Consider the following 24,325-nt stretch of genomic DNA (forward strand, 5'->3'; position numbering starts at 1 on the left):
CGTCTGCGTTGCGGTGGGCCTGCATCGAGGTTGCTTTGGATGACATTTCTAATATTTCATCCCTCCAAAGAGCAAATATTTTGGTTTTTTTGAAATTTTTTACAGCTGTTTAGCTTTCAGACAACGTAAACTGAACATGACGTTCTTTTCCTTACGATTGTCAAACGAAACGTGAGGTCGTAGCTCCATTGTGATAGCATGTATTGAATTCCTATGGCTGAACTTGTAAACGTCAGGTGAAGCCATAGCTGAAGCGTGTTTGTGATTCAGCCATAAAGCGTTCAAGATGTTTGCTATATCTAAGCAGATCGCATACAAGCTCGATTATCGGAGACATAACTGGGAACTATCTAACAGAAAAGCACGCCACGCGGTAAGGCGTATTCTCAACTTACTTTTGCAGAAGTTGTATGGATTAGGAAGATAAGGAAACAGTTCTTAATCTCCTCTGCATATGCACTGTTCTAGCTTAAACCAAGACTTACCCAGGATTTTTTTATAACGATCTAACCGATGTATATTATATTTACATAATCAGTCTTTCACGTTTCCTAAGAGACTCAAACTGGTTTCATTGAGCTTAGAAGAAATCCTCAAGATTGATGTGGAATCCTATTGGGCCATTAAACTGGCCTAAGTGTGTTTTACTCCATCACGGAAAGCCACTTTAGCCTAACCTAACCTAAATATTTCTGAAGCAACAACCTACCTTTTAGTGTGTATTGAAGGTCCAAAATTACGTTGATGGCCCATTAAAAATTGTGTGGTTTCTGTTTTTGAAATCATGGCTTTTGATTCCAACATCATTTGGACCGCATTCACCCTGTGATACGAGATTGAAATTTGAAAAAGCGTCAGTCAACTAAGACATTTCCAGGAAGAAGATTTTCATTAACTTTTCCATGACCAATTCGTACAATCCTTAAAATATATATCCTTGATAACTTCGCAATTTCAATCTTTAAAATCCTGATAAGTTGTGAAACATCCATGACCAATTATTATCAATCTCGAGAAATAAAAAGGTGAGGACACTTTTCTAACATAATTGTATGGCAAAAACGCCATTTTTGAAGTATATTTTAATAATTTCAACGCTTCCTTGAAGCCTGTATTGTTGCAATTCTAGAAATGTTGTGGTTTTTACTTGACATATATCAACAGATGATTGCTTCAAAAGTGACGGCTCCCCAAATATCGTACATTTTGAAATGAAATCACTTGTTGTTTTTTGAATCAAAAATAAATTGTTTTATTTCAAATTCCATGGAAAGCACAAAAAAAACATCTAAATATTGACATTTTTAAAGCAATCTCGCCTTCACTTTAAAGCGACACTTCTGTCAGAGTGCTTCAAAATTTTGTCGTTGATGTACATCATAAGTAGTCGTAAAACCCTTTATCGTCGCATCGTGTTGGTCGTTTAAATGTGCAGCACCCTGTGAATAACCAGTAAAAATTGGTCATCACCGACATCATCATAAACACGGAGACAGGGAATCTCTATAAACCTAGGTATGTTCATATATTTGAGTTTAATGCACAACATACATACATACATATGTAGGTACTTCATGAATTATACATTTTTGTATTTGAATATTTTGTGGGTGATAAAATGCACTTTTTATATTTTACCTTGGGTCACACTATACAATGTTTCTAGTGATGAATATTTTTTTTATTTGATTTGCAAATGAATTAATATTTGTTGAAAAACCGGATACCTTCCGGTAATGTTTTAAGTTTGTCCACTTTATGCAGTTAGACGTTTACATAAGAATAATTTATATTTTATTGATGGACACTTAAAAAGAATATAACTTTTTTGATGTAAAGTCAACGGAGGTAAAGACGTTAAATCAACTAGGTACTTACATATTGACATTACACATAACCTTTAATTAGAAAATTATTTTCAATTGCGAATTTTGTTTGTTTTGCTGTAGAAAAGTTCGAAATTGGTATCGGTATGCGGTAAAGGGTATGAGTCCATTCTATGTTTGGCTTATGTACATAAATGTGTAAATATTGATTTTGTCTAGGCACATGCTTGAAAACTTTAATGTGGCAGACTTATTTACAAAATTTAAATCAAACAAACTCAGAGCATTGTTAATTTTAAAGGTTTTTTTTATATTTTGATATAAATACCCTTTCATTTTTTTAAAGTGACACTTTGTCATTCTGTATAACGGCGACGAAGAATTGAATTCCGCTGTCAGGCAGGATGATCCATTCAATATAGACGACGAAATCCAACAATCCCGTCCTCCCGACTTAGACGAAGTAAAGATTGCCATATCTAAGTTGAAGTCTAATAAAGCCGCTGGAGCAGATGGCTTGAATACCGAGCTCTTTAAAGCAGCTGGGGATAAGCTGTTTAGGAGCATGCACCAAATTATCTGTAAGATATGGTCGGAAGAAAGCATGCCCAATGAATGGAACCTCAGTATTATTTGCCCAATCCTGAAAAAAGAAGACCCTCTTAACTGCACCAACTATAGAGGAATCAGTCTACTTAACATCGCCTATAAAATCTTCTCTGCCATAATATGTGAACGTCTAAAGCCCATCGTCAACAACCTGATAGGTCCTTATCAGTGTGGTTTTAGACCAGGAAAGTCCACAGTTGATCAAATATTCACATTACGGCAGATCCTGGAAAAAACTCAAGAGCACCAAATCGACACCCACCATCTTTTCATCGATTTCAAGGCCGCATATGACAGCATCTACAGGGACGAGCTGTATAGAGCCATGTCTAGTTTAGGCATCCCTGCCAAACTCGTCCGTTTGTGCAGGATGACCATGGAGAATTCACGCTGCTCCATAAAGGTTGGAAACAACTTAACAGAACCTTTTGATGTCAAAAAAGGTTTTAGACAAGGTGATGCGCTGTCATGCGATTTTTTTAACATCGTGCTTGAAAGAATAGTGCAGAGCTCACACGTCAACACTAGAGGCACTATCTTTCAAAAGTCTGTCCAATTACTAGCATATGCTGATGACATTGACATAATCGCAAGAACTCAGCGTGATGTCAATGGGGCTTTTGGGAGTATTGAGGCAGAGGCGGCAAAAATGGGTTTAACGGTTAATGAGGGCAAAACAAAGTACATGCTGTCGTCTAGAAAGGACATACAACACGGACGTTTTGGTCAAAACGTCACAATCGACAGACGTAACTTTGAGGTAGTCAAGGACTTCGTCCACCTAGGCTCCGCTGTAAACGCAGAAAACAACACCAGCGCTGAGATCAAACGCAGAATAACTCTTGCTAACCGCTGTTTTTTTTGGACTAAGAAAGCAATTGAGTGGTAATGTACTCTCTCGAGGGACCAAAGTGTTGCTATATAAGACCCTTATCATCCCCGTCCTGCTATACGGTGCAGAAGCATGGACCATGACAAAAGCGGATGAAAGCACCTTGGGTCGCTTCGAGAGAAAAGTTCTTCGTGTGATCTACGGTCGCTTATGCATCGAAGGGGAGTGGAGGAGAAGATGGAACGACGAACTATACGGGCTGTACAGCGACGTAGACTTAGCAAGAAGAGTAAAAGTCCAACGACTAAGATGGCTGGGTCACGTAGAGCGCATGGAAACCAATGCTCCGGCCCGGAAAGTCTTCGAATCCGCACCCACAGGACAGCGCAGTAGAGGAAGACCGCGGATCAGGTGGCGCGCACAAGTGGAAGGTGACCTCACCCAACTTGGAGCGCGAAACTGGAGACATCTAGCTAGGGACCGAGCTAGATGGAGAAGTTTGTTGGGTGAGGCCCTAGTTCACACAGGACTGTAGCGCCACCTTAAGTAAGTAAGTAATTTGTCATTCAGTTGCTCATAAGGAAAGAGCTTTAATTTTGTACCAAATCAGTAAAAAAATTATATCTTTTATGCAATAACCTCAAGTTCAAAGTGGGCCTTTTAGTACATGTTTCTAAAAACATAAGTTATTTTGAAACTGACAGCTGTTTACCTGTTCGAATTCTTAACAAAAAGTTATCATCATAATTCTACGGAACAAAATAAGTCGATTAAAAACATTTCACAGGGTCCCCATAATCAAACCAAATTTGTACCAGGTCGTCCGTGAGTATTTTGCGAACAAAATATAACGGCTTTTCTGAAATTTCAATTATTGTACATTATTTTATACTTCAATTGACCACGAAGAAATTGAAAGATTATTGAATGATGAAGGAGAAAATTCGGGTTGAGCAGACTTTTCTTCTGATATTGGCGATTCGTTTCGACCAGATCCAAGTAATGAATCCGAAACAGAAGACGACCAGGATTCAAGCTCCGAAGAGGATTCAGATGAAGAGACATCTGTTTCTGAAATCGGTAATAACTATCTTCGTGAAGCCGGTTCTACAGATGATACACAAGCTGGGGATGTAATTTGGACTATAGTCACCGGTGTATTTTTTCCAAAAAAAAAAACAGTTTTACCTTCACGACCATGCAATGTATCACAGACCAGTCACCGATCGTTCTCAATCCTTCAAATTTTCCACAAACTTTAGCCAAGATCTGCCTACATATGTATTGCACAGTGCACAAACGAACGCTTGGATATTCATCGCAGATCATCAAAAAATAAACGCTGCAAGACTATGGATCCAATCAACGCTGATGAAATAGAAGTAAAATGTATTTGTTGCCACCCGAAAAGCCAGCTGACTGTTGCAAGACTTACTATGTCAATGATCTAGTTGAATGCTCGAGAAAAACCTTTCAAAACTGCAGACAAGATAGCGCTTATCAGAGCATCGACGAGTCAATGACTAAATTCAAAGGGTGCAGTAACCTCAAACAGTACATGCCCCTAGAGCCTGTAAAACGTGGAATCAAAATGTGGGTTTACAGCGGAAAAGAGTTAGAAGCACTTGAGGGACTTTGGGCGAGAGGGTCGTAAATAAACTGGCTAGCACGATAAATGAAGCAGATGTAACCTATGTTTGACCGCTTTTTCACATCGGTGAAATTATTGGAATCTATTGGATATCCATTTGCGGGAACCATTATGTCCAATCGAAAAAACGTTGCCAAGTTTGGAAGAAAATTGCAGAGGGGAGAGGCTGGTTCAAAGGATCTTCAGGTGGGCTTTTATGCGTGAAATGGCAAGATACCAAAGAGGCAACTGATATGGAACTTGTTACAAAAACCTTGAAGACCGTTGAAAAAATTGAAGTTCCTTACCGAAAATGGTTATAGAGCATTAATAGGAGGCGTTGATCTGGCAGATCAAATGAGCGGCCTCTATGAATACGACCAAAAATCTGATAAATGGTGAAAGAAGGTTTTTTACCCGCTGATAATGATGGTAGTAAAGAACGCATGGGTTATTCACTTAGAAAAGAATCGTAAGAAAATGCCATTAAAAACTTTTTTTGGTAAGTTTATCAGAGGCCTAGGTTGCTCAAGGACTCGAAAAAACAGCGGTACGAAGATCAAGTCATCGAGGTCGTCAGCCAGCGAGAGGAGTAGGGTCTCGACATTTAAATAAAGTTTATGCGTTCATTCCCAAAATTACGACTGTGTAGTACAGGGTGAATGGTATTTAATTGTACCACGAAACTATCAGAATGGTACACATATATACCCCCCTGGTCACGCTCATAAAAAAAATATTTTGTTTCATATAAATTATACTCATGAACAGCCCCATAACAAATTCTGAAATAAAAAATGTCTCTAACTTCATTACCTGAATAGCGTCCCGAAAGAGTTAAGCTTGAATAACTTTGGGTAATTTCGAAAACTTTTATTTCAGTAGCTGTGTAGCTTTAGGCCAAACAGTACGATTTTAATTTTTACAAACGAAGTTATTGTCGAGTTGAAAATTTTGATATTTCTCAACGTCTATAGGTCCCTAGAATTTAAATCGAAGATTTTTAGAGAGATTTTTGTACGACGTGTGTTCGTTCGTACGTTCTTCCGTCCGTAGTTGTATCCCAAGAATTAGTAGAGATATCGACTTCAAATAAATTTTGTTATACAGAAAGATGCAGAAAGGGTTCTTAAAACAACCAAAAACATCTCACGAAGACTTGAATTAAATTTTATATTATGTATTTTGAAGTGATTTGATATGATAATATTTTAGTATAATTTTGAAGAAAAAAACTGTACAAAATAATGTTGTCACCTCGAATACTTTACAAACACATCACTATTTTATTTCGAAAAAAAGAGACTGGGATGCGACCCACACTGATAACTTCCCATCCCGTCTGTCGATTTGTCTTGCTTAAAAGTTTGTAGGTTTCCGTGGTGGGTTAAAAAAGTTGTCAGTTTAATTATTCTAAAAAATTTTTAAATTACCAACAATATTTTTTATATAAAGAAATAGTTAAGTTTTAAAATCTAGTTTTGCTAAATAGATTTTTAGTCCAAAACAAATTTTTACCATTTAATTTTACCATGAAATTAATTTGAGAGGTATCAAGAACCGAACATGAATTTTTATCAAATTTTGCGTACTATTTTTTGTAGATTTTATTTTTTTTTATGAAAAACAGACTGTTGGATTTTTAACTACTGAATATCGAAAACAATATTTTCTGTGAAATAAAAAAAGTTTGAAGGCAATATTTTTAATTTTTGAAAAGCTATTTGAGTCAAAAGTAAATGTTTACCAAGTTTAACGCCCATGTTCCAAATTCCTATCGAAATTTTCAATTTTACGTGAAATTAAATTGCATGTTCTTCAATACGATCGATTTCGAAAACTTCGAAATTGCTTCGTACTGTTAAAACTGAAGGATCATCCATTTTTATTTTGTTTCTTAAATAATTTTGTTGCTGTTTTGAAGATGGATGCAATATTATTGGCAATTTTAAGTGAAAAAAGGAAGCAGCAGTGTGTGAAAATTATGTATGTAGAATTGTTCTAACAAATAAAGTAAATTCTTGATTTCCCCTTTAAAGCTCTCATTGTAAGTTAAGATTAAGCAAAGACGCCTTTTTATATGTTCTTCATCGATTCCTTCCATTCAAAAACTCTTCGATTCTTAGCAGAAGGAAGCTAAACATAAAATAAACAAATTGGGTGGCGCAACAGTCCGTTGAGAACTAGGGCCTAGTGACTTACAACTCTCAACCATTCCTGCGAGTAATGTTGTCAGGAGTGGACATGACAGCATGACAGTCCAATGCACTAACCATCATGCCACGGGTACTACTAGCAGAAGTAAGCTATCAAAGATCAATTCATAGAAATAAAAAATGTGATTTGAATGCGTTAAAAAAATGGAACAAACCTAAATACAGAACATCCATTTGCATGTTCAAAAATCCAATTCAAAATAACGAATTGTGGAACACCCAAATTCACTTTCACAAAGGGTATTCCCAATAAATAAAATACAAGACATGGGCATTAGTATTATTTTTTTTAGGTTTTTATTTGTTTGTAAAAAAAACTGTCAATTCAATTTTTCTCAAAATTTAACCAGATGTTAAAAACGTTATTTTTCGTTGCACAAAACCTTTTTTTGGAGATGAAATCACTTTTTATTCGTAAAATTTTCAAGTTGACAAATTTTTGTGTTCAGTTTTTTCGATTTATATTAAAACGTCAATTGGATTTTCCCCACAAATATACGGGTTTGGTATCACGTTACAATATATTATATAAAATTTAATTGAAGTCTCTAGCGTTATTATTTCGTGAGTTATTTAAGGTTAACCAAAACTGTCACTTTTAAGATCAAAACTAACAGTGGCCCCCATATAATTTTTTGGTCAAAAAACGAAAATTCAAATTTTCTCAAAAACAAACCCATAGATTTTTTTTTTAATTTTCTCTAAAATTTTATTTTGTAATTTGGCTTCTTTTAATAAGAAAAACATATTGTTGAATTGCTTAGGAAATATAAAGCTCATAGAACCATTATTTTGTTTCTTAATTTTCTCAGCAGTTTATCAACCGATTTCAATAATTTTTTTGAATAAGCTCTTACATTGCCTTAACAATATTTGATTATCAAAAATGCAAATTTTCAAAAAAATATTGATTTTTTTTCTTCAAAATTCTATATCTCAAAAACGGGTCAACATTTTTTTTACAAAATTCAAATGTAGAGCGCATATTTACAATCACTAAACAACTGCATACCAAAAATATTTTTAGAACAATATTGGAAAATTTTATGTATACAAAATTAATTTAAAAAACGCTTTTAAGATTTTCAAAAAACAAAATAGAAAAATCAAAGGTTTTTCGATTTATAAAATGGCATCAAAATTTTTTAAGACAAACGAACGAATAAGATATATTCAATCAACAATCTATTTTAAAGTGTCTATGAAGAAGTAATGGCTGAATCACAAAAACGCTTCAGCTTCAGCTTCGTTTGCGTTACGGTGGGCCTGCTTCGAGGTTGCTTTGAATGTCATTTTTATTATTTCAACCCTCTAAAGAGCAAATATTTTGTTATGATTATTATGATATACATCATTTTAAAATATTATTCTTTTACTTGCCTTCGCCTAAATAAAAGAATAAATACTTAGTACAAGTTTAAGAAACGGGCCAAAAAGTGTATATGTATTTTCTATTAGAATCACTTGTTCAACGTATACTCATTATACTGATATAGGTTTTACGTACAACCTCTACAACTGTTGCTTACGTGTCACTTCATAACCAAAATCCAAAACGCACAAGAGCCTGACTGTAAACAACACATGAATAGCAATTTCTTGTACTTTAACGAAAAAAAGAAACTGAACATAACAACTTCATGTTTGCGCTGAAAATTTGTAGGAAAGAAGGAACATTCCTTCATTATCATCATAAACAGGCTGAGCACACCAATGAACATTTCTTAGTTGTTTTAGACACCTGGCTAACTACACAACCAATAGGCGATCGCTTTACAATTTAAACATACATATTTTTCCTCTTTCTTATCTTCAGATAATCTACTTTCCATCTTGGTCCTTCTAATATGAAATTAAAATAAAGCTATCCAAAAGAAAAGGCTTTGAACGAACTAGTTGAATACACAAACAATTGTTTTCGTTAAGCATGCTTTTAAGTATTTTTCATTTCCGGGATGAGTAGTCCTAGGATGAGTTGTGTCTTGAGATGAATCGCGCGGTTTTTTTTGACAAATGAAATGGCATTTATATCTTTGTAGACAAACTTATTTTACAGGTACACTTCATCAAAAAATTGCACGTATATCAATCAAATTCAAATAAAATTATTACATTTAATGTACTTATAACCTAATCCACGTACCGATTGACTTTATTTTGAACAAAAAATGATACATAGATGTAAGTACAGTATTAATAGGTAACACAAATTTCGTCCTTTCTTCTTATAACTTTTTTTTTTATAAACATATGTTTCTATAAGTATAAAAAAATTGCACGTACACTAAACAAATGTACGTACACTGTTGTTTTTTTTCTACAAAAATGAAATAACGGTTCTTTTCCAAGCCAAAAACTCGTACGATCATGAGATTGAATCTCCTACTCAGTCTTTTATGTTTAATTGATCTGGCTAAAAGTGTTTTTTTTTTGCGTTTTAAAAATTTTTTTTAGTTATGGAATCATCACATAAAAAAGTTCCTATTGAAATAAAAAAACAAATTGTGGATCTCAAAAAGGATGGAAAAAGTTATTCTGAAATATCATCCATTGTTAAGAGATCAAAATCAACTATTCAATGCGTGATAAAAAATTATGAAAAAAAAAAGCTTCGAAATGGCCCGAGGAAGAGGTCGAAAAAAAATTTTAAATGACAAAATGGAACGCAAAATCGTACGAATGGTGAAGGTTGACCCAAAAATAAGTGCTCCTAAGATAGCTGCAGAAATCACAGTAAGTCATGGAATATCACTAAACCCACAAACAGTCCGGAACGTATTGCATTCAAAGGGTTATCAAGGACGTGCAATAAGAAAAAAGCCTTATATTTCGAAGACAAACGTGCAAAAGCGTTTGGACTATGCAAATGCGTATGTTTCGAAGCCGGATGATTTCTGGAAAAACGTGATATTCCTTGACGAGAGTAAGTTCAACATTTTTGGGTCGGAGGGAAGAAGGTTTGTGTGGCGGCAACCAAACACGGCCTTGGAGACAAAAAATATGCAGCCAACAGTGAAACATGGAGGCGGAAATGTCATGGTCTGGGGAGCGATGGGGGCTAGCGGGGTGGGAAATTTAGTATTTGTTGAGTCAACGATGGATAAAATGGTTTATCTGCAAATACTAAAAGATAACTTAAAAGCCAGCGCTAATAAAATGGGCTTAAGCGAGGAATTCGCATTAGTACAAGACAACGACCCCAAGCATTCCTCAAGGCTTGTGAAAGAATGGCTGTTGTATAATGTGAAATCGCAGTTGCCTCATCCTCCTCAATCCCCAGATCTAAATCCCATCGAACATCTTTGGCATTATTTGGAAAAGAAAATCCGACAATCGGAAATAAGAAACAAAAATCAACTGAAAGCCGATTTAAATGAAGGACTTGTCCTGTCCATGCAAAACCGTTTAAAGAATGTTATTAAGGCAAAAGGTTACCATACTAGGTACTAAACGAAGCAATTAACTAATAAACTTTAAAGTGTATGTGCAATTTTTTGATGTTAATTTTAGTTTCTTCCCTTTTTGTTATTGTTTTTTTATTCCTATGAAGCCTATGTAACTGAATTTTATTTTGTTTTTACTTCTATCATAATAAAGAAAATAATTAATGAAAAAATAAATATATAGTAAGTATTTTTGATAAAGTATGTGCATTTTTTCACTAAACAGTCAGATGTACGTGCAATTTTTTGATGCAGTGTATATTTTTAAATCTTATATAGGTACTTTTGTAAACAGACTCTTTGCATACAGGAGCAAGTTCGCTCGACCCAGTCGTGCGTTTTATTGTAAACTGCTATGGTAAAAAAACCACCCACGAGAAATGTCAACATTTTCAATTCGACAAATCGAACCCATTACTATAACTGCCTATGGGTTAAGTTAATAATTTTATGCAACGAACAAAAACTTTTTTTTCGACTTTTCGTAAGATTTTGAGAAAAATAAAATTGGCAGTTTTCTAGAAAAAAAAACCTACAAAAATATTACTAAAAGTTGGTATAAATTGATTTTCAAATTAAAAACCTTTTTAAAACATTAAAAATATGGCTTCAAACTAATATCATATTAAAAAAATATTATTTTCAACATTCAGTCAGGCTTTTCATTAAAATTTAGACCTACAAAAAATTGTACCTACGCAAAATCTGTATTTTTGTGTAAGAAATGCGACTAAAATTCCTAAAAATTGTTTTTGCTTCTAAAAATGTCGTTAACAAAACTATATTTTGAAAACAAACTATTTCATCCCTTGTTCTTCGCAGTTTAGGCCTTGGATCTGCTTAACTAGAAAAAATTACTGCATCTTGAGCTTGAAAAAGTCAAGAAGCGATGCATCCACAGGGAGTTTGAGTAAACGGCGAGTGTTACATGTTTATTGATATATTTTACTGAAATTGAAGACATGAATTTGGACGATCTCTTATTTTTTAGAATAGCGCGCCAAAATCCATCATTTCCCAAACCATGGTATTGCAAACCTGCCGTCGATGTTATGGCAAAAATCCAGAAACAATTCAAGCACTTAAGGCCAACATCATCCATCAAGCTATAACCCCATACAATGAACAAGGTCTTGGAAAATTTGAGTGATATTATGCACTACTGCGAAGCCAGCAAAAGCAGTTGGAAAGCTATTATTTGTATAATTACATAAACTAAAACAAAGTATAAACCTTCGTTAAAGCTTCAACACCAAATAAACAATTTGTCTACATTAACAAAATTTAGCATATGCAATGCATGTTTGTACATTAAAAGCAATGCATTTAATTTTTAATCGTTTACTCGTGTGTAAACAAAAAAACTATAATATTAAAAATACTCGATTATAGTAAATCATTTTTTTACACAAAATGAAATCTCTTCACCTTTTTCCTTTTCCTTATAGAGTTTTTATTTTTTGTTTTCAACAAACAATTTAACAGGTAAAATATTTTCTAATATCTCTCTTTGGAACTTAATTTAGAACTATGTAAACAAAGCCATTGATAGTAATATTGCAACTTAAATACCCGCCGCCGCGTCTCAGCACAAAAGGCCCGCAGTACATTTTTAATGTAAACAAGAAATCTCAAAATAACTTTTATTTATATGAATTTGTTTAACACAAATAGAAGAGGAGGTACATAAACATAAATGCTATGTACTGTTATTGTACATTTCTTATTGCATTCAAAATTCAGAAATATTTTTATTTATTTATTTATGTGCCCATCATATATAAAATATAAAATTTTTGATCAATTTTAAAATATTGTTGATACAAAATAAGATTCCATTGAAATCAATCAAATTTTACCAGAAACAAGTTCATGGACTTAGATGACCTTGTGAGGAACGAACAAAACATTTATAGGTAAGGTATAGAATCTGACTTCCGGGAACCGGAGAACTTATAAGGAAAAAGACTCTCTCTTATCGCAAGTACTTAAAGAAAAAACATAAAAATGGGTTTGAACTCATTAAATGTCATCCCTTCAAAATCTATCTACAATACTTACAACACGAAACATCAAAAAAAAAAAGTTTTACATTAGAAAAACAATATTCTTACAACTTCAAACACCCTTTTATATTCCATTAACTTTTTATCCAACGATAGAGCAGATGTCTAGAAAAAAAATAAAAATAAAGTACTTGTATATGTCACAATCACTTGCTTATATTTAAGCGTTTTCCTCAAGAAAATAACTTCTTATCAATTCAAATGCATCAATAAGGTATTTCGCTTAAAAATGTTTTTTGACTTCCCATAGGAAGTTATTGTAATGAGTCCGATTTGTCAAAATTGAAAGCTTTGACATTTCTCCACGTTTTAAGATCCCTAGATTCGAAATAAAAGATTTTTAGAAAGACGCCTGTACATCCGTTCGTTAGCGATGTTTTTTTCGTCGTCCATAGCTCAAAAACCAGAAAAGATATCGACTCCAAATAAATTTTTTTATACAGATAACAAGGCAGAAAGATGCAGAAAGGGCTCTCAAGAAAATTTCGTGGGTGTTTTTTTTTACCATAGCAGTTTAAAAAAGTTGTAGACATTTTAGTTAGCCCTAAATATCTTACGAACCAATGACGCTAAAGACTTGAATTAAATTTTATATAATATATTGTAACATGATACAAAACAAATATGTATATTTTTTAAATCCAATTCACAGTTTTTTTATAAATCAAAAAAACTGAAGAAAATAAATGGTCATCTCGAAAATTTTACGAATACAGAATAATTTTATCTCCAAAACAATGTTGTGCAACGAAAAATAACGATTTAAACATCTGGTAAAATTTTAAGAAAAATGGAATGGACAGTTTTTATTATAAAAAATAAAAAGGTAAAAAACCTTTACTCAAAATTGGTAAGAATTGAAATTCGACTCAAATATCTTTGCAAAACTTTAAGATTATGGCTTCCAACTTCTTTTTAACTTATAATTAATATTGTTTTTAACATTCGGAAAAATGTTAAGAAAAATCCAATCAACAGTTTTTTTTACAAAAACTAAAAACTTAAAAAAATATTAATAGAAGTTGGTACAAAATATTCGATTCAAATATTTTTTCCAAACTTTGGGATATTCGCTTTAAACTATTTTTATCTTTCAAAAAATTTTGTTGTCAACATTCAGTAATTTTTTAAAAAAAATCGAATTGACAGTTTTTATACAAAAAATTAAAAACCTAAAAAAAAATTAACAAAAGTTGGAAAAATTGACTTTTGGCTCAAATATCTTTTCAAAATTTTAAGATATTAGCTTTAAACTACTTTTATCTTTCAAAATTTTGTTGTCAACCTTTAGTAAAATTAAAAACAAATCGAATCGACACTTTTTGTACAAAAAATTAAAAACCTAAAAAAAAAACAATACTAACACTTTGTAAAAATTTACTTTCGACTTAAATAGCTTTTCAAAAATAAAAAATATTGTCTTCAAACTTTTTTATTTCACAGAAAATATTGTTTTCGATATTCAGTAGTTTTTTTTATAAAAATCCAATACTTACATTAACATAAATAATATAATCTACAAAAAACAGTAATCAAATTTGGTAAAAATTGATGTTCGGTTCTTGATATCTCTCAAATTAATTTCATTAATCCAATTTGTAAAAATTTAAGAAATGCTAAAATTGGTAAACATTTGTTTTCGACTAAAAATATATTTAACAAAATTAGATTTTCAAACTAAACTATTTCTTTATACAAAAAAATATTGTTGGTAATTAGAAATTTTTTAAGAATAATTCAACTTAACTTTTTTAATCCAACTGGAAAATCTACAAACTTTTAAGCAAAACAAAATGACAGACGGGATGGGAAGGTACTATTGTGAGTCGCGTCCCAGCCCCTTTTTATTTTCAATTTAATTTGCTTGTACGAGTATGTACATATTTTTTTTTGTAAGTGTTAACTTTTTAAAGAATAATGATCCCCATATTTATACACAATTGTCGGATTTGGAAAATTTCAACTGACATTTAAGAGCGTTTAGAATCCTGAAAGAGTCATAATTGAGTATGGTTTTTAACTTCCCAGAGGAAGTCATTGTAATCGTTCCGATTTGTCGAATTGTAAATTTTGGTATTAACGACGACGACGTTTCTAAAGCCCCTATAGTCTAAATAAAAGATTTTTCGGGCAGCTTTTTTCGTTGTCCATATCTGAAGAACCAGAATAAATATTCTTATACAGATAATGATGCAGAAAGGGCTCTCAAAAAATTCAGTGGGAGCTTCTTTACCATAGAAATCACAAAATGACATTTTTGCTAACCCAAAATATCTCACGAATCAGTAACACTAGTAACTTGACTTGACGTGATTCCAAACTAATACAATTTTTGATCAATTAACAGTTGTTTTTATAAATAAATGAAATGCTCGACTGGGTCGCACGAACTTCCTCCTGTATGCAAAGAGTCTGTTTAAAAAGTACCTATATAACATTTAAAAATATCCCTGTACAATAAGTTTGTTTTCATAGATTTAAATGCCATTTGATTTGTCAAAAAAACAGCGCGATTCATCCCAAGACACAACTCATCCCGAAAATGTAAAATACTTGTAAGCATAACGAAAACAATTTATTGTGTATTCAACTAGTTCGTTCAAAGCTTTTTCCTTTGGATAGCTTTATGATGGGAAGGGGTTACATTTAGTACAGTTAAAAAAAAAACTATTTTAAGATTACAAATTTTACCTGAAAAATAAGTTTGCCTTCAAAAATTAAAGTGCCATTTCATAAATCAAAAACCCTTGATTTTTAAATTTTTATTTTTTGAAAATCGTTAGAGCGTTTTTTTTTCTTACTTAATTTTGTATATATACAATTTTTCAATTTTGTTCTAAAATTTTTTTGGTATGCAGTTGTTTAGTGATTGTAAATATACGCTCTACATTTGAATTTCGTAAAAAATGTTGACCCGTTTTTGAGATACAGAATTCTGAAGAAAAGAAAATACAATATTTTTTTTAAATCCAAACAATAAAAATTGCATATTTGATAATCAAATATTGTTAAGAGCTTATTCAACAAAAAAAATATTGAAATAAGTTCATAACTTCCTGAGAAAAATAAAAACTAAAAAACGGTTCTATGAGCGGTACCTTTCCGGAGCAATACAAAAATATGTTTTGCTTATTTAAGGAATCTATGTTAAAAAATAAAATTTTCGAGAATATTTTAAAAAAATCTATCGGTTTGTTTTTGAGAAAATTCGAATTTTCATTTTTTGCTGTTAGTTTTTTTTCTTAAAAAATATATGAAAAAACGCCTAACGCAAATCTGCTCAAAACCTTGACTTCCAAGTTTGAACTCAACCGACTCAATTGTTAAGGCTGCAGAAGCGTGGACAGACAGACAGGACATAATCGCAGGACCCATTTTTTTCGACTTCTCTACCATCGTAACATAATGTTTGATTAAAATCTCGAGTTCGAAAATTTGCACGAATGCAAAACTTGCCATATAGTTCCTATATATCGCAAGTAAAAAACTGCACTAAAATAATTTCAAACCGAAATATTTTTCAAACAAAAACCGATTGTATCTTCAAAATAATTGTATGCAACGAAGAATAACAATTTTGACACCTGGTAAAATGTTGAGAAAAATCAAATTGACAGTTTTTTACGAAAATAAAAACCCAAACAAAAAAAATTATTAAAAGTTGATTAACATCGATTTTCGACCTTTTAAAAATCAAAGATATTGGTTTCAAACTAATTTCATCTCATACAAAAAAGAGGCTGGGATGCGACCCACACTAATAACTTACCATTCCGTTTTACTTAAAAAGTAAGCAGGTTTCTGGGTTTTATTAAAAAAGTTATCAGTTAAATTATTCTAAAATTTTTTTAAATTACCAACAATATTTTGCATATGATAAAAGAGTTTCATTTCAAAATCTATTTTGGTTAAAGAGATTTTTATTCGAAAACTAATTTTATCAATTTTAGTAGCATTACTTAAAAGTCTTTAAGTCAATATCTTCTCATGTTCACGAGATATCGGGAACCGAACATCAATTTTTAACAATTTTGCGTAGTTTTTCTTTGTAGATTCTAATTTTTTATGAAAAAAAAACAGACTGTTGGAGTGTTGGACTTTTATTAAAAAATTACAAAACGTCGAAGACAATATTTTCTGCAAGATAAAATTTGTTTGAAGCCAATATTTTTATTTTTGAAACGATATTTGAGTCGAAAGTTAATTTTTACCAACTTTTAGTATTGTTTTTTTTTAGGTTTTTATTTTTTACAAAAAAAAAACGTCAATTTGATTTTTCTGAAAATTTTACCAGATGTTAAAAATCTTATTCTTCTTTGCACAAAATTGGAGAGGAAATCATTTTTATTCGTAAAATTTTTGAATTTTTTAGTTTTTTTTTGTATTTATAAAAAACGTTAATTTGATTCTTTTCCAAAAAATATACTTGTTTGGTATCTCGTTACAAAATATATTTAATATAAAATTTAATTCAAGTCTTAAGCGTCATTGGTTCGCGAGATATTTAAAGTTAACCAAAATGTTTTTTAAACTCTTATGGTAAAAAAACCATCCACGAAATTTTCTTGAGACCCCTTTCTGCATTATTATATGCATAACAAAATTTATTTAAAGTCGATAACCCTACTGGTTTTTGAGCTTTGGACGACGACACGCACGCATAGACATCTTTCTAAAAATCTTTTATTTCGACTCTAGGGAATTTACAACGTCGAGAAATGTAAAGTTTTCAATTCGACAAATCGGACCCATTACAATAACATCCTAAAGGATGTTAAAAATACTGTTTTTACATTCAGTAAATCGAATTGACAAAAATAAAAACCTGAAAAGAAAAATATAATACTAAAAGCTTGGAAACATCGATTTTCAACATAAATATCTTTTTAAAATTAAAGATATCTGCTTCAAACTTATTTCATCTTACAGAAAATATAGTTTTCGACATACAGTCAATTTTTTATAGAAATACAACAGTCAGTTTTTTTATACAAATTAAAATCTACAAAAACTAGTACACAAAATTGGTAAAAATTTATTCTGTGGTAAATTTCCTTAGAAAAATCCTATCTGTATTTTTTTTACAACAAAAATGATATTTTCAAGAAATGCTTCTAAAGTTGGTACAAATTGCTTTTCGACTTAAAATCTCGTTACAAAAATTAGAATTTGAAATCAAACTGTTTCATCATATGCAAAATATTGTTGATAATTCTTAGTTAATTTCTTAGAAAAATTCAAATGACAAATTTTTATAAAAAAAACGCAAAATTCTACAAAAAAAACTAATTAGAAAAGGTTTTCGACTCAAGTATTAAAAGAATAAACAAAAATATTGACTTCAAATTATTGAACTTACGCAAAATCTTGTTCGGAACCTTTTGTTAAAGTTTTAAGCAAGACAAATCGACGGACGGGATAGGAAGTGGGTCGTACACCAGCCACTTTTTGATAAAGGTTTACTGGCACGCCCGGCAATACGCCAACGTTCCTTTTAACCTACTTTAAAAATCCGAGTTGGCCAGGCTGTCACATTCGAGGAAATGAAAAATCTCAATTGATGTGAACTACTTCCAAGATCGTGTGATTTTTTTTCTTCGTAAAATTTAATCTTCTCTTACGTAGCTACTTATAGCGTTTAAAGAAATATTTGTTTACAATCTTTATGATGTACGATCAAATAGGTACAAAGATTCAAAACTGTCAACAGAATGCAAAATCATACTTTTAGAAAGGTTTTTCATTTAAAAAAATGGAAGAAAATTCCTACAAATTTCATCAAATGAAATAATAAAAAACTTCAACATCGTGATGTGTGTTTTGTTTTAAATGTACTTGCCCTAGGTGCCCTTTACCGTAAATTGTGTCGAGTCATAACTCCAATATCACGAATGCCAATGTTTCAAACAATTTCAAAAACAAGATCATTCCCTTTTTTAGATAAAGCCTAATAAGAAAGAAACACATGGTCTCTTTATCCCATAATTTACATAGCAGAAGCAGAAAAACCACCACCCAGGAGGAACTGTTTAGATAAACATATGTACCTATACAGTTTCTATTGCGTAGGTTAATCTGTATCTATCATACGAGTAGGTATCTATGTTTTGAAAAAACCTACCTAAAGAAAAAAATAATAATTTATATTTATTTTTAACCAAACAATCCCCTCAGATTGCTGGCAATTCAATTGAAAAACAAAAGAACAAAAGCAAAATTGTCGTAAATGAGCCTCTTAGCCGATCTCTCCAGCTAAATTAAATATCTTCTCCAGAGCCAGACTACCTCTATAGGTATATATGTAGAAAGCTATATGCAAATATTTATCACCTTAAGTGTTCAGCTTTCAGCAGCAGCAGCAGCAATAGCTCAAAAACAACATCAACAATTTCAGCTTCAGGGGCAGCTCGTATGCATATAATAAGTTAAAAGCTTATATACGGAAATAAATGATTAAAAAATGATCTTCAAACACAGAAAAGTCCTGTTGTTTCAGCTGTGTTAAATGATCTACGAGACGAGTCTTTGCTGTGTTGTAAATATCCACGGGAGATTTGATATTGTAAATATTTTGAATTCCGTTTGGTACGATTAGAAAAAGGTAGATGGCACTTCTCCTGCACTTCTTCAACTTTTCGAACAAATCGGTTTGATATTTTTTCCCCAAAAAACACAATCACAATTATCAATAAGTATAGATACACTTTTTATCTTCAAATATTTTGATCTTGAAAATATAAAACACACTCGAAAATGCACCACAATACAAATTATTAGGTTTTTACTCTTTTACCACTGCTGAACAAATTTAAGAAAGCTCTCACAAAATGCACTTTGATTTTATACTTCAAGCCCTTCAAGGTAGTGAAGTAGTAAGTATGGTCACAAATTTCCACAAAGAATGTTTTGGAAAATTAATGAATTCCACAACAACAAAAGAACATTAAAACGAAAGATTCAAAAGAAAAAAAAAGAAATCGAAAAAGCGAAAAACGACAGAGTAAAAACCTCAACTAAACGATTCGGAGGTTTCCGAAAGACTATCTTTAAATTCAAATCAGCAATGAAGCGCGGCCGCTATCTTTTGAAAATTCTCGAACGGGGGAACACAAAATGACTCGACTCAAAACTTGTAGTAACTAAAACCATTGTAATAGTTTCTTATTGTAGAAAAGCCGAAGGGAAATAATTTACCAAATGCCAAGAAGTACAAAAACAAAACAAAATATATTTGGATAGAGGCATAAACGAGTATCTAGTGATAGTGAAAAGTGAGCAGGGAAAAGCGATCGTGTGGCGCACAGACGACAACGACTACGACGAAGACGACTACAACGACAACGACGACGACGGCTATATGAACTACGAGCTACGACTCGGCTACAGCCCCAGTGCTTGTCAATTAAACAATGTGCACTATAGCACACAGTAAACGGTGATCTCAAAGAGAATGCGCTGGCATAGCAAAAGCCACATCACAGAGCACTTGTACTTGTACTTTGGGAAGCACAGCACACTGTCAATGTCTCGAACAAGTCTGACGTAAGAATAGCTAGTTCCAGTCGTTGCTGATAACAGAGTGACAGTTGGTAATTAAAAAACAAAATAAGGGGTTGCTAGGTTGTCCTCTGCTGGTCTATTGATTTGGAACTCTTGTTTTTTAGAAAACTTGAAAATGTTATAAGGCCCTCTGTTGGTAGAGACTTTATTTGACACCTGTCAAACTCAGCCGTCATTTTAAGTGTCACAATAGGGTTGTCATTTACTATGGATAGTAGATCACTTAAGAAAAAGGGTGGCTCATGGTCGTAATATTTCAGCGACTACTTCAGGCGATTTCTTGACAATTAGAGACTGATCGAGTTTTTCTTGTGGAGCTGTCAAAAACTTGTCAAAAAAAATTAACAACTTAGGTTTTTTTTTGGTAACCCATTATTTTTATTTTGCTTTATAATTGCAGAAGATAGTTTTATCTTTTGGGGGCATTAGTAAGTCAAGGAAATACATGTTCGAGTGGAATCATACAAAAAAACTTGCTCAAACCTTTTTGAACTATTCAACATCAAACGTGCTTGAAGATCGGTGGATCGCTCGCATTGTGTGACACTTTTGTGAGTTTTGAGTGAAATTTAACACGAGGGGGACCAAGTGTAAGTAATTGGAAGGTATATTAAGTGTACAAGAAGAAAAATAAAAAAGATGAAAATACTCATAAAGCCGGTTAAATAATATCAGAAATTTACCAAGAAGGGAGAATATCATTTTATTCAAAAATAAAGAAGCAAACGTGAGTTTGAGCAGAGTTACACTTTTGTTTGATTCTTGAAACATATTCGTAGATAGGTACTCGCACCGTGGATATAAAGATATAAAAGAAGTAAAGTAAATCAAGTTAAAAATCTGATACTGGTTTTTATAGAAGCGATTTATTGTAAAGGTACACAAGACGCATGGACGTGGAAGCATGCACGGAAAGATAGTTTACAGTAGGTTTAATTTATTGTTTTCTTATCAAAATTCAAAAACATGATTTGGTTTTAACAAAAGAACAAGTTCATTAGAAAGATTCATTTGAAGAATGAAAAACCAATCTGTGACATTCATTCAAGAGGATCTTTAATTTGGCATAGATAAGTGAGTGCTGACAAAAAGTGCATTGATGACAGATCATATGCGCATTACGAAAAGATTGTTCTACTAATTTTTCCACTAATTTTTTGCTTTCGACATATCGGAACTATATGGCAAGTTTTGCATTCGTAAACAATTTCTAAGCTAAGATTTAAATCAAACATGACATTGAGAAGCCGAAAAATATGAGTCCCCGGATTCCGTCTGTCTGTCTGTCCTGGTCCCTACAGCCCAAGGCATTGGGTCGATTGACTTTAAATTTGGAAATTAAGATTCTGAGCTGATTCGTGTTAAGCGACCTTTTTCAATTTTTTAAGACCTTAAAATGTTTTGGTCGAAAATCAAAAATTCGATTTTTTTCAAAAACAAACTGATTGATTTTTTTTTAATTTTCGTTAATTTTTTTTTTCTGAAATTGTCATCTTTCAACATAAAAAAATATGACTCTACCCCCATACAATCGTTATTTTGTTTTCTAAAGAACGATCGACTCATTTCAATAATTTCTGCAAATGTTCTTATACTGTCTTAATAATATTTGATTATCAAATACGTAATTTTTTTATTTTTGATTTTTAAAAAAATATTAAACATTTTTTTCGAAATCGATATTTTTTTAAAGAATCAGAAATTGAAATGAAAAACGTGTTTTAATAAGCTTTAAGGAACTGCATACCAAAAATATTATTCAATTAAAATTGAAAAAATGTTTTTCAACAAATGAAAAGCGCATCGAATTTAATACGGCTATTAGAAACATAAACTGCTACGTTATCGGTTTGGCGAAAACAAGTTCATTTGGAGAAAAACTGTTGGAAGAAGAAAATGGAAATATTTGTTTCTATATTGGGCAGACTAAAGACCTATAGGGTGTTGAAATGCTTATAAACAAAAAACTGATGAAGAATACCCGTGGCATGATGGTTAGTGAGTTGGACTGCCATGCCAGAGGTGCAGCTCTACTAGTCTCAGCAAATGAAAACATAATTAAACCTATTCCCAAAAAGCCAGATAAGATTTCAATACACCAAAAAGTTTAATTGAAGGAAGAGAAAATCTTCGTCATAAAACATAATTAGATGAAAACGACAAACAAGCTCTCAAATTATTGAGAAAACGTTTCAAAAAAAAATGTTAAAGATGACATTAAAATATATGATGAGAAAATGTTGAAAATGTACTTGAAAGATAACAAATCAATCAAAAAAGCAAAAGAACACTTTTCTCAAGGTAAAGAATAGGTGATTGCTTTAGATGACAAAAGAACAAAAAATAAGGGTTAGAAACGAAATAAATATGTCCGCCACAAATTTGTTCAAGGGCCTATAACAATCAAAGTTTACTTTTGACCAAACCACTACAGAAATGCCAGATTTGGGTCATTATGATAGCTTTCCAATGTTTTTGAAATCGGAAGTGGAAAGGTCGATCAACGAACTGAAATCGGGAAAATCTTTGAAAGTGACGGCATAAAAGCGGAAATGTTTAAAATTGGAAAAAGCTCGATCTTAAATGTTTTAACATTTATATTTAATCAAACTTTGATACATGAAGAACTACCATATCAATGCACACAATCAAACATATTCCTCATTCACAAAAAGGGTAAAAAAGATGATATTAATAATTATAGACCAATAAGCGTCATATCAATAATAAACAAAGTATACGCTAAATTTCTATTAAGAAGATGTGAAGATACATTCAACAGAAACCAACCAAAAGAACAAGCAGGATTTTTTATCGGGATATTCTACAACAGACCATCTTCAATCAATCAACCAACTGATTGAGAAAAGTGTGGAGTGTAACAAAGACCTATATAATATATATATAGCATTTGTTGATTTTTACAAGGCATTCGATTCTGTAAAACATGGTAAAATATGGCAAGCCTTAAAGCAGCAAGGTATCCCACACAAAATTATAAGAATCTTGAGAATCTTATACAAGAAGAGTACATCAAAAATAACAACTGAAATCAAAGGTCCAACGTTTACAATAGACAGAAGAGTAAGACAAGGATATCCTCTTTCACCAGCACTTTTCTGTGCATTGTTGGAACAAATATTTAGAAGCATAGACATTGAAAAACCTTTCTAATCTTCGTTTTGCAGACGATATAGTTCTTTTTGCAGAAACTCCAAATGAACTCCAAGAAATAATTACAAAATTATCAGAAGGTTGTAAAACAGCAGGGTTATAAATTAGTCAAACTAAAACTAAAGTCATGACTAACAGTGCAGAGACTCAAATAAACATAGCAAGAGGTATATTTGAATATGTCCAAGAATACATATATTTGGGACAAATCATATCATTCAAAAATCGAGTGGAGAAAGAAATACAAAGAAGGATTTCAAATAGTTGGAAGCAGGCATGGAACCTTAAAAACGTATTTGGATCAAAAATAAGTGAAACATCAAGAAAAAATGTATTCGACATGACTGTCCTTCCGGTTTTAACGTATGGTTCACAAACCTCTGGACAAAAAAGCTAGCAGAATGGTACCCAAGAGATGGAACAAGAAGAGCATTCTAAGAGATTCTAAAAAGCAAAAATGCTGAAATTGATCCCACTAAATATCCAAGTCATGGCTGCAATAAGATAACTGATAATAATTTAATAATAATTTATCTAGTACAATTTTGCAGATGTTCAAAGAATAGTTAACACGTAAAGGGTGATTCCTAACCGGATAAGGCATGACTTTCAGAATTTGGTTAATCCTTTATTTAAAATCTTAATGGTTTTCAAATTCGAGTCTAGTTTTTCTTTTTACCCTTCTCAACCCGTGCACAGAAGTTTTTAATCAAATAAATATAAAACACTTTTTTTTAAAATATTTTAGTTTGTTTACTTAATTTCTTCATTTTTCATTAAATGGTAGGTACTTCTAATTATTTTTGTAAATAATGAATCTTTTCTCAATAGATAATTAGCTTGATTTAACAAAAAATATCACCGTTTTGGTAAATTTGAGGCCAAAATTTAAATTATATTAAAAATATTTCGAAGAAATATTTTATCAGCAAAGGTTTTCAAACCGATATAACTTTGATGAACAAAATT

At 31.9% G+C, this 24,325-nt stretch overlaps 1 protein-coding gene across 3 annotated transcripts in view; it reads right to left on the reverse strand.

Annotated features, from left to right (window-relative positions):
• LOC129948371 (bumetanide-sensitive sodium-(potassium)-chloride cotransporter) overlaps positions 1-19,913 on the reverse strand; it is a 293,982-nt gene extending 274,069 nt beyond the window's left edge. Inside the window, exon 1 of one of the 3 annotated variants that reach the window (XM_056059342.1) lies at positions 18,953-19,913. The gene's annotated coding sequence lies outside the window, so the exon portion shown is untranslated. The remainder of the gene's footprint in view (positions 1-18,952) is intronic. The other 2 variants (XM_056059344.1, XM_056059343.1) reach the window with 2 other exon arrangements.
• Positions 19,914-24,325: the final 4,412 nt, after the last annotated feature.

Source organism: Eupeodes corollae, chromosome 2 (genome assembly GCF_945859685.1).
Source record: "Eupeodes corollae chromosome 2, idEupCoro1.1, whole genome shotgun sequence".
In the NCBI taxonomy this organism is placed as follows: Eukaryota; Metazoa; Arthropoda; class Insecta; order Diptera; family Syrphidae; genus Eupeodes; species Eupeodes corollae.